Raw genomic sequence first — 18,828 nt, forward strand, 5'->3', positions numbered from 1 at the left:
TTCCGAGAGTACCAACCTGTAAAATTGAAAGGTGATGACTACCAAAAGTTTTTTTAAAAGGCATCAAAGGGGGGTAATGTTGGAGAAGTGGATAAAGTACATCAAAGAAGGCTGATTGGACTAAAACAAACTCTGGTCTCTAGCTTAGAGACCCCTCCTCCGGTTTCTTCTTCCTTTGTTTGCTGTGTGCGTGAAAACTCCCACGGATATGGAGGCTGTTGGCTATAAATTACCCTCCCCACTTGCATTCTGGGCTGAAACCTTTGGCGAAACAGTCTCCTCTAAGCCCACTAGTGTAAAATAAATCTCCAACCCACCAAGACCGCTGAGTGCTGCTTCGTTTTTCTGCCAGTGTCCAGCTTGGTTCTGTAACATGTTCAAAGAACTTAAACAACCATCCCTGAAGAACTAGATAAAGTAAAAAAAATGGAGTCTAACCAAAATGGAGAATATCAAGGAGATAAAAACTATTTTAAAGAAGAACCAAATCAAAATTCTGGAGTTGTAAAACATAATGGCCCTAGAGGAGTGCAATGGCTGATCTGAGCAGGGAGAATAAAGAACAACTGAACTGAAAGCTAAGTCAACAGAAATTATCCAATCTGAAGAAAAGAAAGAAAACAGAATGAAGAAAAATGAACAAGTTCTCAGGGCCCTTGGGACAGCATCAAGCACACCAGCATGTATAACGGGAGTCTTAGGGATGAAAAAATAAAGGGGTCCAAAAGAATATTTGAAGACATAATGCACAAAAGCTTTCCAAATACGATCAGACAAACTTCCATATTCAAGAAGCTCAACAAATCACAAGTAGAATATACGAGCACAAATTACAAGAGATCCACTGCAAGACACACCATTATCAATCTGCCAAAAGTCAAAGACAGATAGAAAATCTTGAAAGCAGGGAGAAGCAACTCTTCATGCACAAGGACTCCTCAGGAAGATTAACAGCTTACTTCACATCGGAATCCATGGAGGACAGAGGCAGTGGGATGACATGTTCAAAGTGCTGAAAGAATAAGACCTTCAACCAACAGTTCTGAAAAGCAGAAAAAGGATCCTTCAAAAATGAAGGACAAATTAAGAGATTCCCAAATGAACAAAAACCAAGAGAATGTGCCACTAGCACACCTGCCCTACAAGAAACACCAAAGAAAGACCGAGAGGCTGAAATGAAAGGACCTAGATAGTACTTTAAATTCATATAAAAAAATAAAGAACACTAGTAAAGGTAACTACATAGGCAAATTTAAAAAAAATGTATAAATGCATTGTAACTCTATTTTCTCTTATCCAACTTAAAGACAACTGCATAATTCAGTAATTATAAATCACTATATATAGGTACACAATATACACAAATGTAATTTGTATGACAGGAGGAGCACAAAGTAGGAGAGAACAGAGCTATATAGGAGCAAAGTTTCATATACTAGTGAAATTAAGTTGCTATTAATTTAAATTACAATGTTATCTAAGGAAGGAATTGTAATCCTCAGAGCAACCACTAAGAAAATAACTAAAATATATATATTTTTAAAATAACAATGGAATAAAAATAATACATTAGAAAATATCCACCTAATACAAAAGAATATAGTAATGAAGGATACAGGAACAGAACGAAACCATAAGATATAGAAAACAAATGGCAAAATGTCAGGATGCTATCTTATCAGTAATTACACTAAATATAAATGGATTGGTTGAAAGTAAAAAGGTTTTTAAAACATATACCATGCAAACAGTAACCAAAAAAAGTGGGGGGGGGGGGGGGAGTGACTTTCCTAGCATCAGACAAACAGACATTAAAACAAAATTGTTACTACAGATAAAGAAGGGCATTTGATAATGGTAAATGCGTCAATAATTATCAAAAAACATAACAATTATATACACCTACAACATAGCCACAAAATACATGAAGCAAAACCTGACAGAATTGGAGAGAGAGAAATACAATTCAATAATAATAGGAGACTTCAATACTCTACTTTCAATAATCTACTGAACAATTAGAAGATCGACAAAAAAAGGGAAGACTTGAACACTATAAACAAATTAGATCATACATGCATAGAACATTCCACCCAACAATAGCAGAATAGACATTATTTTCAATGTATATAGAACATTCACTAGGATAAACCACACATCATATAAAAAACACACAAAATGCAATAAAATTACAAATAAATAAAAGAAAATTTGGGAAATTCACAAATTTGTGTAAACAACACACCCAAATAACTAAAGGGCCAAAGAAGAAATCACGAGGGAATCATAAAATTATTTGAGATGAATTAAAATGAAAATATAGCATACCAAAATTTATGGGATGCTGGGAATACAGTGCTTAAAATTTATATATGAAAAAGCAAGAAATAAAAGAGAGAAGCTTATATTAATAAATTGATCTTTCACCTTAAGAAAAATGAGAAAGAACACTAAACTAACACAAAAAAGTAGAGGCTGGGAAGCAATAAAGATTAGAGTGGTAATAAATGGAATAGAGAATAGAAAAACCATAGAGAAAATCAACAAAAGCAACAGTTGGGTCTCTGGAAAGATTGACAAAATACACAAACCTTTAGCTAAAACTGACCAAGAAAGAGAGAGGATGTAAATATTTAAGAGGGAACACTACTTCTGAACTTACAAATATAAAAAGAATTGTTTCTGTAGTGTAGTGGTTATCACATTCACCTAATATAAAAACAATAATGAGGGAATACTATGAACAATTGTATGCCAAGACATTTGAAAATCTAGATGAGATGGACAAATTCCTAAAAACACACTAACAAACTAATTAAGAAGAAATAAAAAAATTAAGAGACCTGTAACAATTACAAGATTGAATTAGCAATACAAAAAATTCCCCCACAAAGTCCAAGACCAGATGGCTTCACTGATGAAGTTTACCAAGCATTTAAAAAAGAATTAACACCATCCTTCACACACTCCCAAAGAAACTGATGAAGTGGGAACATTTGCCTGATACCAAAATCAGACAGAGCCAACCTAAGAAAACTACAGACCAGTATAAGAGCCTTATAAATATACACACAAAACTCCTCAACAAAATACTAACAAAGTGATTTATGTGGCATATAAAAAGTCTTATACAACATGACCAAGTGGGATTTATCTCAGGAATGCAAAGTCGGTTCAATTTGTGAAAATCAATGTATTACACCCTATTAATAGAATGGAGGAAGAAAAAAAAACATGATTCACTTAATAGATCAGAAGAGCATTCAGCAATATCCAACACTTTCATAAACACTAAAAAAAAAATCACTAGGAATTTAAGGGAATTATTTCAATCTGATAAAGTTTATGAGAAACCCTCGGTTAACAAACTTAATGGTGAAAGATTAAAAGCATCCCCCTTAACATTAGGGACAAGACAAGGATACCTGTTTTTGCCACTCCTGTCCTATGACATTGTACTTGAAGTCCTATCCAGCACAATCAGGCAAGAAATGAAATAAAAAGCATCCAAATTGGAATGGAAGAAGTAAAACTGTTTACAGATGACATGATCTTGTACATAGAACATTCTAAGGAATACACACACACACATACAACTAATAAGTTCAGCAAGGCTGTAGGATACAAGATCAATTTTTTAAAAGTCAGTTTTATTTCTATACACTAGCAATGAACAATCTAATAAACTAAGAAAACTGCATCTGCAATAGCATCAAAAAGAATAAAATACTTAAAGGATAAAGGTAACCAAAAAAAAGTGTAAAAACTTTTACCCTGAAAACTATAAAGCACTGTTGAAAGGAATTTTGAGAAACCTAATAAAATGAAAATATGTCTTGTGCTCATGGACTGAAAGACTTATATTGTTAAGATGGTGATATTTCTCAAACTGATCTACAAATCCAGTGTGTTCCTACAAAATTATATTCATCTTTTTCACAAAAAATGACAAGCTAATCCTAAAATCCATATGGAAATGCAAGAGAGCCAGAATTTTAAACAATCTTGAAAAAAAGAATATACTTCCTGATTTCAAAACTTACTATAAAGCTACAATAATCAAGACAGTATAGTACTGGTATTAAAATCAAAATATAGATGGGGCAACTGGGTGGCTCAGTCGGTTAAGCGGCCGACTTCAGTTCAGGTCATGATCTCACGGTCTGTGAGTTCGAGCCCCGTGTCAGGCTTTGTGCTGACTGCTCAGAGCCTGGAGCCTGTTTCAGATTCTGTGTCTCCCTCTCTCTCTGACTCTCCCCCGTTCATGCTCTGTCTCTCTCTGTCACAAAAATAAATAAACGTTAAAAAAAAATCAAAATATAGATCAATGAAATAGAGTTGAGAATCCACAAATAAACCCATGCACCTGTGTTCAATTGATTTTCAGCCAGGATGCCAAGGCTATTTAATGGGAAGAGAAGAGCCTCTTCAAAAATGGTGCCAAAATAACTGGATATCCACATGCAAAATCATGTGTTTAGACTCCTACCTCAAACCATATACAAAAACTAACACAAAATGGTCCAAAGCCCTAAACCTAACAGCTAAAACTATAAAACATTTAAAAGAAAACGTAGGTATAAGTTTTAGTGACTTTGGATTAGGTAACGGTTTCTTAGACACGATATCTACAGTAAAAGCAACCAAAGAAAAATTAAATAAATTGGGCTTCATCAAAATTTAAGTTTTGTGGGACACTATCAATAAAGTAAAAAGACAATCCACATAAAGAGAGAGAATATCTGCCATCTAATCTGATAAGGGTCTAGTATCCCGAATTTATAAAGAATACTTACAACTCAACAATAAATCCAATTTAAAAACTGGCAAAGGAGAATGGCCAATAAGCACATTAAAAGATGCTCAACATCAGTTGTTAGGAAAATGCAAGTCAAAAAGACACCACTTAGCATAATGTTTTCCAGGTTCACTGACGTTGTTACACCAATGAGTACTTCACTCCTTTTTATGGCCAAATAATATTCCACTGTATGGATAGAACACATTTGGTTTATCCATTCACCACGTCATGAACTTTTTTTACTTTTTGGCTATTACATGAACATAGAACATATGCAGGTTTTGTGTGAACGTGTATCTTCTGTTCTCCTGAATTATACATTTTGAAGGGGCAAATTTTATGGTATGTGATTTACAAATAAATAAAAAAAATCATGAATTATTTATGGAATAGGTAAAGAAGCAGAACACTAGCAGCTTCCCAAACTCTCTGAGCCCCTAACAATAACCTTTATTCCTTATCACAGGGGCGACTGTCCAAACTCTGGAGAGAATCACTCGTTTCTGTATCATCCGTATTTAGTGTTTACCAACTAAGAATACAGCCCTAAATAACAGTGTTTTGCTTACACCGCAATTTAGATCAATAGTCACATTCCACTTATTCTTCAGGTGTGGTGTCTTTTACCTGACATGAAGATTCTTGCATTCAGCTATGCTGTAGAACCACCATCCATCTATTCTACTCCTGAAGAACCATCCCTTTCCAAAAAAAAAAAACACAAAAACCAGATTGCTTTTTAACACAAAAGTAATGTGTTAATAAGAAATATAATTTAGACAACATAAAGATGTAAATAAGGATGTTTAAATCACTGACAATGTTACTGCCCCCAAATAACTAATGCTAAATCTAGCATATATCCTTCCAATGTGTACACACACACACACACGCTATTTTAATCAATGTCCTAGATTCTGGGTTGTTTTATTTAATAAAATGTATACCCCTATTTTTAGCACGGATATAATTTTTATGTAATTTCTCATGTCATCCTTGATAGTTCACCCAATGGTTGGTAAAACCTTTTTTGCCAGAGGATTTATAGACTGAGGAAGAATAGAGGAAAGAACACAGCAGGGACAAGTCACTACATGTTTTAACTCCTAGCCAGCCCAAGGCCACCAGCCACAGATCCCCATTGGCAAGGGACCAGGGACCCTGCACTGAATACAGCAGTTTTATTAAGTCAACAGAGATGCTGGGCCTGTGAGGACAGCCTGAGCTGTGAGCAATGACTAAGGAGGACACAGGAGAAGCCTCACATCTTTGGGGACACGACTGAAGGTAGAACAGTCCACACACACAAGGCTACAGAACCTGGGTGAAGGCAGGCTTTGCTCAGCTCAAAAAAGCAATAAACTACAAAAAAAAAAAAGACGGAAATTACGTTTTACACCATGAGTCCCCCCTGCTAAAGGCTTTCAAGCAGCCCAGCAGCAAAACAGGAAATGTCTGCTCTTCTTGCTACAGAGGTGCCACGCTGGCTCCTGCCCTGGTCCTTCCCCTACAGAAGTAACCCTTACCTGGTTGGTCCAGGCCCAGGTCATTCATTCGGACTGAGGCCCACACTCCATCTTCCCAGTGGCTTTCTTGCCCTAGACCCTCTGAGCCTGAACCTTGAGGCAAACCAACCATTCTTTTTAAATTCACCACAAGCTGTGCAGCAACAGTGGTAAACTGACTCAGGCACACATAGGAGGCCTGGCCACAGTGGGGAGGCAGGTAATGGCGCTGGGGGGGGGGGGGGGGAGGGGAAGAGTCCCAGTCCTACCACCACTGGGAGCTGATGTGGGAAACAAAGGCAGAAGGAAATGGCATATAGAACTAAATTTCCTTATAACCTGCAGCCCACTGATAATTACTTGAGGCTGGCAGAGTAAAACGTTTCTCCAGGAACTCTTTGGAGCTAATGCTTTGCTACAGGGAAAAACCAGCTTAGCTCAACAATGGCTAGGCCTCTGGTATCCTATGAGTCTTCTTTGGCATATGAAAATCTCACTGGAAACTTCCCCTGGACTTTACCTCCCCCAGTCTCTCCTCATGGTCCCAGGCAGCTCTTCCTACCCATGGGTCCTGTCCTTGTGCTTCAATAAAATCACCTTTTTGCACCAAAGACATCTTCAAGAATTCTTTCTTGGCCGTTGGCTCTAGATCCCTTGAACCCCACTATCACCCCAAAACCTCATCCAGAGCCACATACAGAACAATCAATAGGGTCTCAGGTCCCCATTCTGCTATCCTATGTGGCTCCCGTCAAACCCAAGGGGAGAAAGGATGCTTAGTAGAATAGGGTTGGGGAGGGGGCAGTCTCTGGGTCACTGCTGTGCCAGATACTTAATCTCTTAAAAAAAAAAAAAAATAGACACAGCTACCCAGGACCCATGCAGCAGCCCTTCATATCCTTTATACGCTCACAAGTCCTGAGAAGGGCTATCACTGCCTCTCCCCGGGGCCCTGGAGCCCACCTTGGCCTTCTCAAGAACTAGCACTAGCAAGGGTCTCCTTTCCTGCCTTTTCAGTTTCTCCGCACTCCCTCTGCGGGATCCTCCAACAATATGACCTTGCACGAGAATCTGTCTCTCAAATAAGTTCCCTGGACCCCAAGCCATCCTCTAGCTTGTACCCTATTTCTCTCCTCCCTTTCAGGGCACAATGAAAGAGACATGTCCATACTGTCTCTATGTCCTTGCCTCTGTGCTCAATACCCATTTGGCTCCTTCCTGCACACGTGGTCCTTGCCGAGACCAGCGGTCACCTGCACAATGCCAAACAATCCCCGCAGACCTCAGTGTGCCCAACGTCTCAGCCAGATTCACTAGGGCATGAGAGACTCAAGGACTTGAGACTTGCCCACCATGGCCTCCCCACATCCTTGTCCCCGCAGTGTGCCCCCCACCCCTCCTGCATGTGGCTTTAGCCCCTGCTCCTTTTTCATCCCTTCTTCTTCCTCCTGATAAAGTCCAGTCCAGCCTGCACAGAAGAGCTGCTGACCATCAAGAACAATGCCCTGCTCTCATTTCCAAAAATGGCCACACTGGTGCTGCCCCCTTCCTGCTACATCTACACGAACTCTGACAAATACCTTCCCCCTAAAGCCCTTAAAACATTCTGCCCACCTCCCCCTTGTTAAAAGGCTCTTCTGGAGCTTTCCTGTGTTCAGCACTCTACCATAAAGGCTAGGTTAATGGTGCTGGGACTGATTTTGTTTCTCCTGGGCTCCTAGTGTGTGCATGTCAAGAAGCCTTTGATTGCTGAGGCATCCATGTCAAAGGCAGCTCCTAGCAAACCAACCCCAGAAGGCCACCCCCACCCATGAAGCTCCCCTTTTAGCAAGTCCTGGGTAATCGAGATCACTGACTGCTTGAGTGACTCTGCTGCTCCCTTCCCTTATCCAACTTCTTGCTCTCATGTTTTAAGCCATCCGATAAACAGTGAACCCATGAAACCCTAGTTATCCTGTCCCAATAAATGCAGAGCCCCAGACCCACACACCCTCCCTCTCTCTCTACCTTAGACTGCACTGTGTGGCTGTGTGGCCCTCGGGCATGCCTTGGACCTGCCAGGACCTGTGAGTAATAAATCTTGTTCTCCAAAGTTCCCTGATGACTGTACTAAGGCACTTCCTGCAATAATATAACAAGAACCACAAGGACTGATCCAGCTTCAACAATGGCTCCAGGAGGGGAACCCGCAAGGGGATCACCACAAGTAGTAGGCCCAGCAGGCATTCCTGGCCTGTAGCATCACTGTGGAAAGGCTGATATGACGTCACACCATTCTTCTTCCAGCTTAGGGTTGCCAGATTTTGCAGGTAAAATGGGACATAGTTATGCTGAAAAGTGAGTCACTGTTTCTCTCAAATTCCGTGTTTTATCTGGCAGCCCTTCCCAGGTTTCCATGCATGCCTCATTTTGTCCTACTCCACGGGTGTCCTGTCTCTTTTCCTGGTGTGGCTTCTCCCTCTGATCTCTAAACGCTGACACTCCAGACTCTCCTCACTTGTCTTCTGTCTACAGCCTGTGTGTGGACCTCCCCCAGTCCCATAGCCTGAAGTAACAATGATATGCTGCTACTACCTCCCAATCACGTCTCCCAGCTCAGCCCTCAGCCCAGGATCCAGACACGGAGAGCCAACTTCCCACTCAGCGGTCTGAGAGTCATTTCAGGCACCCTCGGTCTAACACAGAGCTTGTAGTTTCCCCATTCCACCTCTTAATCTCATCTTTCCCATGAAAGGCATCACAGCCACCCAGCCAGTCAACACAAGAGGCACGGATATAAACTGAAAGGGCTTGGGGTACAGAAGGTATGGATATAATCCTCTGGACTTTATATTTAAGTCTATATTGTTCAGACTTCTTCCCAATGGATGTGCACTATGAAAAAAAAAGAAAAAAAAAACTTTATTTTTTAGAGCAGTCTTAGGTTCGCAGAGAAATTGAGAGGAATGTACACAGAGTTCCCATATACCCCAACATCCCACACGAGACAGGAGCATGTTACAACTGATGAACCCACACTGGCACATCATGATCACCCCAAGTCCAGTTTACAGTAGGGGTCATTCCTGTGTTGTACAGTCGATGGGTTTGGACAAATGTAGAATGACCTGCATCCATCATTATATCACACACAGTAGTTACACTGCCCTAAAAATCCTCTGTGCTCCACCTATTCATCCCTCTCCTCCTTTGGTGCATGAATGATTTATCATCCATTCAACAAATGTTTTGTTCCTTCCTTTTATGCAAGGAGTTTTCTAGGCACCAAGAATGCAGTGGAAAGCAAGACAGATAAAGGTCCTGCTCTCAGGAAATTTGTATTCTAGAGGCAGAGACAGAAATAAACAAGAGAACAAGTAAGTGAACAAGATAAATTAAATACTGTGAATTGACAGGGACTATCCTGGGAAAGTGTAGGGTAGGGTGTGGATGAAGGATCAAAGACCCAAGAAGAGAGAGTGACATTTTAATGAACCCTAAGTATAAAAAAATTTCCCCTGTGCAGGGGTGCCTGGCTGGCTCAGTCACAAAAGCATGCAGCTCTTGATCTAGGAGTTGCAAGTTTGAGCCTCACACTGGGGGTAGCAATTACTAAAAAATACATAAATAAAACTTAAAAAAAAAGCCACTGTGCAAAGATCTAGGGGAAGAGCCCTGCAAGCAGACAACAGCGAGTACACAGGCACTGAGGTAGGGCAAATTTGGTGCTTCCAAGGAAGGAAAGGCAAAGAGGCCAACAAGTCTGGGGTATGTAGATACAAGAGGATGGCAGGAAAGAAGGACAAGGCAGCCGGTCACGTAGGGTCTTACAGGCAGAGCAAGGAGTACATGCTTCTTTCTCAGAGTGACTGTTTATGTTTTCAAAAGACAACTCTGTTGCTTCCCCCACTAAAAAGGGATCAGGGCCCCTGAGTGACGCCAGATGACCCCCGTGAAGCCAAAGATACACCCCAGCAATCCACAGAACATTGAGAAATGATAAATCACTGTCTGTTTAAGTCCCTAGGTTTGGCAGTACTTTGTTATGCATCAAAAGATAACTGACAATGTTCCAGCTCTGTGATTTCATTTACAGTTTAGCTGCCCTCCTCTGGGGGTGAGAGATGGTGCTGAGCTGACAACTGCCAATGTGGGAGAAAAATCTTAGCTGCCCGTGACACTATGTACTTCAAAGATAGTTGGGTACAGAGCATCAAACCGCTGGAAGTCCATGTGAACTCTAACCTAAAAACAAGATGTATTTTCTGGCTCTGACACTTCTAAAAGTAGTCCAAAGCAACAACATGTCCCCCTAGTCTGGGGGCCATGTATCTCTGCACTCAGATTTTCATGTCTAATACTCAAAACAGGACTCTTGGAGGACAATGAATCCCATAACTTGGGGCAGGAGAAAAGATGAGACGGCTCTGGAACCCTCTGGTGTTGCTAGAAAATAAGATGTTTTCAAAGGTGTCAGAAGAGGGACTAAAATGACAAAGGAACAAAATTATAAATAGACTACCACTGTCAATTGGTGACAACTTCAGCATCTAATAATAATACAGTATAGTTACTACTTCACAAGTTGAATCTGCAAAGGACCATGAGTTCATTATGATATCAAAACAGAAAAGTTAAATTAATACAAAATGTATAAAGCCAATATTGAATAAAATAAATCAGCAGACAAAATCAGTCACTAATTAAAGTCAACAAAGGATGAGATACAGCCTATCAGAGAATCCTTCCTTTGTTGACTTTAGTCAGCTGCTTTTGACAACTTAATCACAACTGCATCACTTCAGGAAGACTCACGCATGTAAGCAGGAAGGAGTGGAAAAGTCAAGACAGCACTGGGAAAAGCAGGAACCAGAGGAAGGGGAGGAGAAATCACCCATCACCACAGTCACAGGATAACCAGGGAGCTGGAAGGCTTACCAGCTGAAGGGCACAGATCAGACAAAATAACCAATTAAAAAGAGGCCCAATGGGGAGCCTGGGTAGCTCAGTATGCTAAGTGTCTGACTTCGGCTCAGGTCATGGTCTCACAGCTATGAGTTCAAGCCCCATGTCAGGCTCTTTGCTGAAGGCTCAGAGCCTGGAGCCTGCTTCACATTCTGTGTCTCCCTCCCTCTTTGCCCCTCCCCTGCTCATGCTCCATCTATCTCTCTAAAAAATAAACATTAAAAAAAATAAAGAGGCCCAAAAGCATTCACAAACACTAGACAATTAGAGAAGCATGAACCACAAAGCTTCGTTCTCTCCTCCCAAAATGAGTAAAACCCTCTGGATGACTCACTCATGGCGGTGGGATTCAGACAGAATACAAATGAGTTTCCAAATACGCCAAGAAACCAGGTAGGCACCAGGAGGCAAGTGTCAGCAGCCGAGCTAAACTGAAGGGTTCCCTGACTGCTAAGGAAGAGGCCTCCTCTCAAGGTGTAGGGCAGAGCTATGGGGACCACACAGAACAGTTCCAGAAGAAACTTGTGTGAGGGAAGCACACTGAAGAATGCCCTCTAAACTCATCAAATGTGCACCAGAGGCCCAGTGTGGTCAGCACCCAGCACACATTCCCACCTACCCTGTGCCCCTTACAGTGTGGGGCCTCCGTGATCCCCAGCAGGGACCTCACAACCCTGTGGATGGTAGTCAAGGGCACTCAGCTTCCTTGGGAAGGTGGGGGTGTGTCAGAAGGAGAATGTGTTCAGATGTCATTTGCATCGACAGAAATGAGTACAGATGAACACACCAGGTCCTGAAGGACAGGCCTGCTGGTGAAGGCGGCCTCTGTCGGGAGAGTGGGCTGTGGATGCAGGAAAACCCTGTCCTGTAGCCCCCAGAGGGGGGGGCACCTGGGGGGGTGGCACTGACTCCAGGGCAGAGGTTCCCACCCAGCCTTTCCCCCAGAGGACACAATATGGAGGCGGTGCCCCAGGACAGGCCCCCACAACAAAGAACTACCAAGGTGTCAGACCCTGCCAAGGTGTCAGAGTGTGGAGTGGGAGCCCTGCACAGCCCGTGTGCTTGGAGCCCCTTCCTCGGGCACAGGCCTTGAGAAGGGCTGGGCAGGGGGACCAGGGCCCACCTGGCTGCCAGTCACAGGAATCTGTAAGGTCATTGCTCTTGCAGATGCCTCCTGGAGAGTCTGTACCCATCAGACTGAGGAGGACACTGATGCGGAGCCTCCCCGTGAGTCAGGGAGAAGCTGGCCTTGAATCTAGGGCCTTTGGGCACCCTGGGGCCAACACATCAGGTCTGAGACCTGGTCACCGGGACCTCATACAAACTAATGCTCACCCCAAGGCAAGAGACAAGGCCAGTCCTAACTATTCACTGCACAGCCAAAATGCTGGAACCGATCGGCTCCACTCAGCTGCCCACTACCTGCTGTGAGGCCAAACTACCTCTGGTAGTTTTATAGGAGACCTGGTTCAGTGGGAGCACCCTGGAGTCTTCCCTGAGGGTCTGAATCCCAGCTCTTCCTCTTCCTAGATGCTGGTCCTTGGAAAAGTGAAATTTCTGTGCCTCATCTGTTCAATGGGGACTAGAGCACCAACTTCACAAGGTTGTGAAGATTAAATGTAATAATGCACTTGCATCACAGGGCACCTGGCTGGTTCTCCCACTTCAAATCCCTCAAAGCTCTAATGTTTCAGACCAGTGCCTCTTAAATTATAGCTGCATCAGAATCAGCTGGAATACCCACCTGGGTAGTTTCTGATAAGTAGGTGGGGGGACAGCAGGCCTAGTAAGCCAAGATACTGGATATGCAAGAGAGAGAGCCTCAGAAATACGTGAAGACTTGCCCAACCCTCAGTCTGGATTTCCCCCGCCTCTCCGCTCCCGCCCCAGGCACCAAACCCGCCTTGGGCCCTGGGTTTGTCTCCCTCCATCCCAGGTCCGTCATCCAGGACCCTGCCCTGGGCCCTTACCTGGATACCTCCCCAGGTGCCCCCTCTGCCCAAGGCCCCTCTGGGACCACTTTCTCTTTCCCCTTCCCGTTTTCCCTTATTTTCGCATTCTTGCAGGCCTCTGGCCTCCCACCGGACTCCCCCCGCTCTGGGTTCACGTCCTCTTCTGCGTTGCCCAGGCCCCGGACTTTCCAGGTGTGCCCCACCCCGTCCCGAGGTCCCCCTCCAAAGGCCCTGGGTTTACTCCCTCTACTGCTCATCCCCCACTCCGCGCCCCAACCCCAGCGCTTCCCCAGGGCCGGGCCTCCTCAGTGTGACATGTCCACCCACCCAGACCGCCCCCTTTGGACTCCATCGCCGCTTTACCCCAGACTTCCCGCACCCCTGCCCAGGCCCGCTTGGGGCGCAGCGCCATGTTTACCCGATCCCCTCCCGGGCAGCAGCGCGAAAGAGGCGAGCAGAAGGCGCACGGGCCAAGGGGAGGGCTCAATGAGGAAACAGGGAACGCCAGATCTTCAGGCCACCATACCCAGCAGCCGCAGAACATGGCGAAGGCGGGCCTAGGCGGGGCCTTGGGCGGAGCCGGCTCTGGAGGCAGGGCCCTGACGCCCAGGGCCCGAGGGAGGCGGGCCCAGGGTGCCCCCGCTGCAAGGTCGCGGTGTCTGACCCCCACTTCGCTGGAAGGCAGGGCCTCGCAGACTCCACCCCCGGGCCCAGGAGTTTGGACTTTGTGGTGGGACAAGTGTAGCCAGAAGTCATTTCCAGGCTGGGTAAAACTGAACACTTCCTGAGAGTGCCAGGCTCCTCTCCTCCTTTGTTGCAGCCAATGCTCAATGCTGGCAACAGCCCTTGCGGGGAGGTCATATGCTGAGGCCTAGTTTACAAAGAAGGAAACCGAGTTTAGGGCTGTGAAACCACCCAGGAGGAATGGGGGCTTGAGGATCCCATCTGTAAAGGGTGTGTGAAGACCAGCCATTCTTAAGGAACAGCTGCTTCGCCTGCAGCCAGAGGTCCATCAGCTCTCCAGGATAGCATTTTGTTCTTATGTTTAACTTCTTTATTATGAGAAATGTTTACTCACGCAAAAGTAGAACAATAAAATGGTCCCACACACTGATAGGCCAGCTTCTATCAGGGTCTACCTCTTGACCTTTTTTTTTTTCCTGTCTATATACCCCTACACACACCTTTTGTTTGTTTGTTTTGTTGTTCTTAGAGTAATTTTTAAAGCATTCCGGCAGACGTATTTCACCTTTAAATTTTTGAGTATGTTTCTCTAATCATTAAGGTTTGTTTTTTCAAACATCCCCAGAATACCAGTATCACACCCAACAAAGTTAGCAATACCCCGTCCAGTTCTATTTTCCCTAATTGACTCAAAACAGTCTTAATTGTTGGCCTCTTCTGACCAACATCTAAAGAAGGATGAGAGATTTTGGAGGCACACAGCCTCAGGCAAATTTCACCCTTATGGTTTTTGCCAGAAACCTTCTCATGCTCACAGAGCCGGAACATGAGTGGAACCAGACAAAAGTCCAAAATGAATGGAAACACAAGGGCAAGTGGATGCTAGATATTTAATAAGATTTAGTCCTATGCTGTATTATTTCAGCAAAAGACAAATCTGCATGCTAAACACAAAGATATATATATCTTTGTCAAACATATATATCTACATCGATATATCTATCTACATAGATATATCTATATATATCTATATATCTATCTATATAGATCTATCTTTCTATCTATATCTATATCTATATCTATATCTATCTATATCTCTATATACTATAGGTTTACAGACACCCTGATTTTCAGCAGGTGTCCTGCCCTATATCTGGGTTGGGTACTGCCTGCACACCTCCTTACCCACCTAGGCTTCCGGGGCCAGCCATCCTCTGGCACCTCCTGCACTCCCCAAGGAAAGAGGGTTCATGTCTACTGGTAGCCAGTAATCCTGCCCTAAACTTTCCAGATGATGCTCCAGCTCCCCAGACCTGGGAATTCTGAATGGCTCTAAGCCCACTGCTAGGATATATACTCAGATCAGTGCCCCAGAGAATGAACCAGTTGTGGAGCATGCCCTGTGTCTTTATACAAGAGTCCAAGAATTCTACATTTGAACTGGCCTCCCAGGTTGCTATGGAAGTACATTTGTCAAGGCCAGAAAACAGAATAGACTCTATTTTACAGCTATATTTTATTTGCATATGTATTTAAACATATGGTTTGTGGGGCTCCCAATTGTGTGTGTGTGTGTGTGTGTGTGTGTGTGTGTGTGTGTGTTTTAACTTTTATTTACTTTTATTTTTGAGAGACAGAGCATGGGCAAGACAGGGGCAGAGAGAGAGGGAGACACAGAATGTGAAGCAGGCTCCAGGCTCTGAGGTGTCAGCACGGAGCCCAATGCGGGGCTTAAACCCAGGAACCTGAGCCGAAGTCGGACACTTAACTGACTGAGCCACCCAGGTGCCCCTGTGGGCCTCCATTTGTAATCTTGCCCTGGGTTCTGTAAATTTTGAGGTGGGTTTATCTTGTGTCAATATACTTATAAGAAACATTTTATTTTCTACCTACTTCTAATGCAAGAAAAATAAACCATCAAAAGCATGAGGATAAATGACAACTTAAATAGTAAATAGTAAAAATAGTTGACTTAAATAGTAAAGAAACCATAGGGAGAATGTAGCACTCTTGCAAAGGGGGCAGCCCCAGCTAAGTTCCAAAGGACAACTGCAATGCTCGGACACAGGACCCATTCTTCAGGGCCTTGGTAAGTGGCCGGCAGTGTGCACCAAATCCTGCAAACTAGCTCGTGCCCCATTCTCTTCCCCTCACTAACGGGCATCTAGAAGTGCCCAGAGTGCTGCCTTGGGAGTCCACAGGCCTGGCTGAACTTTTGGCAGTGAGTAGCTTTACAAAGAGATACTATACCAAACTGTAGTCCTGGGATGGAAATTTAAGATATATAGACACAAAATACATTTGTAAATGATAAAATGTTAGTGGATTTTATGGACTGAGTTGTGTTGTTCCCCACCCGAATTTGTATATTAAAGTCCTAATGCGCAATGTGATTGTACTTGAGGATAATATCTACAAGGATGCAATAAAGGTTAAATGAGGGGCACCTGGATGGCTCAGTTGGTTAAGCATCTGACTTCAGCTCAGGTCATGATCTCACGATCTGTGATTTTGAGCCCCGTTTTGGGCTCTGTGCTGACAGCTCAGAGCCTGGAGCCTTCTTCAGATTCTGTGTCTCCCTCTCTCTCTGCCCCTCTCTTGCTCAAACTCTGTCTCTCTCATTCTCAAAAATGAATAAATGTGTAAAAACTTTTATAAAAAAGGTTAAATGAGGTCTTATGGGGTGGGACCCTGACCCTATAGGACTGGAATGCTCACAACTGGGGGGAAGAGAATCAAGAGTGCTCTCTTTTCATCTCTCATCTCTCTCTCTTCCTGCTTGTGCCCACAGAAAACAGGCCTGTGAGGACCCAGTGTAAAGGTGTCACCAGAAACCAACTGTGCTGGCACTTTTAGCTTGGACTTCCAAGCTCCAGGACTCTGAGAAATAAATGTCTGTTGTTTAAACCACCTGGTCTGGAGTACATTGTTGTGGCTGTCCCGGCTGACTAATGCAAGGGATTAATAATTTTACAAGCTTAGGAACACCTGGGTGGCTCAGTCAGTTGAGCGTCCAACTTCAGCTCAGCTCATGATCTCATGATTCGTGAATTTGAGCCTTGCATCAGGATCTGTGCTGACAGCTTGGAGCCTGAAGCCTGCTTTAGATTCTAACTCTCTCTCTGCCCCTGCTCTGCTCGCTCGCTCTGTCTCTCTCTCTCTCTCTCTCTCTCTCTCTCTCTCTCTCTCTCAAAAATAAATGAATAATTTTTTAAGTTTAAAAAAATAATTTCACAAGCTGAGCTTAGGAAAGATGTGAACCTCAGTCTTCTCATCTGTAAAGTGGAGTTAATGTTAGTACCTGCCTCAAAAGGTTGAGGGCGACAGGAAGCAATCCATGTAAAGTCCTCACATCTAGTGCCTCACATGTAGCAAGGGCTCAATTCATGTTTCCTGCTACTATGTTTACTGTTACCATTAATGTTCTAACAGGACAAATCACAAGCAGGGGGTGATTCTAGGCACATGGATGGACCATTGTAGCAGGCTTGGGGCACAAGGAGGGCCTTACCCTGCCCACAGCTTTCCTCATTCCTGTTCCAGTTTCCTGCTGTTGCTCTGCCATCATACCGTCTATCCTTCATTCCCAACCAGTCCTTGTCTTCCCCAAATGGCCTTCAGCCTGGAGGCAGCAGCCCCAGTTCAAATCCTTCCCAGCCCCCTGCTCCACCACTGCACTGTCCCCCACAGTCTCAGAGGCCCGTATGATGGGCTGGCCAAGCCCTGACTGCCCCACTTCCCAGAGTGGAGGGCCATCGCCCGGCCTCGCAGACTGACCTCACAAAGACATACTATAGATACTACAAATCACTTTGGAGTTTAGGAACAGCACCTTCTTTCCACAATCCCACCAACACCTGTGCTGCCACTCAGCCATCCTTTCAGAGACCACACCTTGCAGCAAGGTCAGCCTCCTACCTGGTCCTGTCCCTGCAGTGGTTGCCCTCTGCAATGACTCCCTTAGCCTCTGCTCAGGCTTGTCCTCCCCTGGGAAGTGTCAAACACATGCCCCTCAGCCTCTTTCCTTGGAATCCCCCAACACCTCTTAACTATGTCATTGTGCTATATTAGGTGGGATATTTTTGCCTCTCAGACTGTGAATTCCCCAAGGGAAGAGTCTGTCTGTTCATCTCTGAACATCTCCACTAGTACATAGTAGACACTTGCTTTAGGTTGCCCCCACTCCCAGCCCCCAGAAGTGACCATGAGATGAGGATTTAAGTGCAAGGAGTTTATCTGGGAGATGATCCCAGAAAACGTTGGTGGGAGAGGGAGGAGGTGAAGCAGGGAAAGGAGGGCAGCCAATGAAGTTTCGTTACCAAGCAAGTTACCTCCGTGGGCATCTGGAGCTCAGTCCTGCCTGGAATTCTGGGAGCCTCGGAGATATTGCCCCTGAAGGGTGTACAAATCCTAACTCCCACCCAACTTTACATGAGGACTACTTCCAGGGGACAATAGTGCCCTGGTCCTTCAGGCCTGATGGACTGTCAGGCAAGGTGGGCCAAGTGGCTCCCACAGCAGAGAAGGCTTTCCTGGGAATTGCTGCAGGCCCACATTAAGAAGTCAGACAGGTGTGCCCGGGGCTGGAGGCGGAACCTGAGTGGGGCAGTGGCGGGGACATCTGCAGCACTGGAAAGACATTTGCTGATTGCAGAATAAATAAAAGTTGCAATGATAGAGGGCAAAGGGTGCCTGCCAGCCACTTACTCCAGGTGCAGATTGCCATCTGCAAATCAGTGCTGACCTCTGGATCAAGCCTGTGAGGGGAATATCTCCTACCTTTTTTATGGATGAGGAAACTGAGGTCCTAAAGAGTTCCTCCACTTGCTGGAGGTCACAGCCCTGAGAGGCATAGCCAGAATTCAAACTCCATTCCAATTAAATCTAAAGATGACATTTTCCATTCCATCAACCAAGCTGCCTCTCTCACACAAGGGAACAA

The 18,828-nt window shown here is 44.3% G+C and overlaps 1 protein-coding gene across 9 annotated transcripts in view; it reads right to left on the bottom strand.

Annotated features, from left to right (window-relative positions):
- SLC41A3 (solute carrier family 41 member 3) overlaps positions 1-13,759 on the bottom strand; it is a 95,172-nt gene extending 81,413 nt beyond the window's left edge. For 7 of the 9 annotated variants that reach the window (XR_013554072.2, XM_078442651.2, XM_078442648.2 and 4 more), the window contains exon 1: positions 13,621-13,759. The gene's annotated coding sequence lies outside the window, so the exon portion shown is untranslated. Of the gene's footprint in view, positions 1-11,100; positions 11,227-13,565 lie in introns of all 9 variants that reach the window. The other 2 variants (XM_078442647.2, XM_078442646.2) reach the window with 2 other exon arrangements.
- Positions 13,760-18,828: the final 5,069 nt, after the last annotated feature.

Source organism: Panthera onca, chromosome A2, assembly GCF_046562875.1.
Source record: "Panthera onca isolate mPanOnc1 chromosome A2, mPanOnc1 haplotype 2, whole genome shotgun sequence".
Taxonomy (NCBI): domain Eukaryota; kingdom Metazoa; phylum Chordata; class Mammalia; order Carnivora; family Felidae; genus Panthera; species Panthera onca.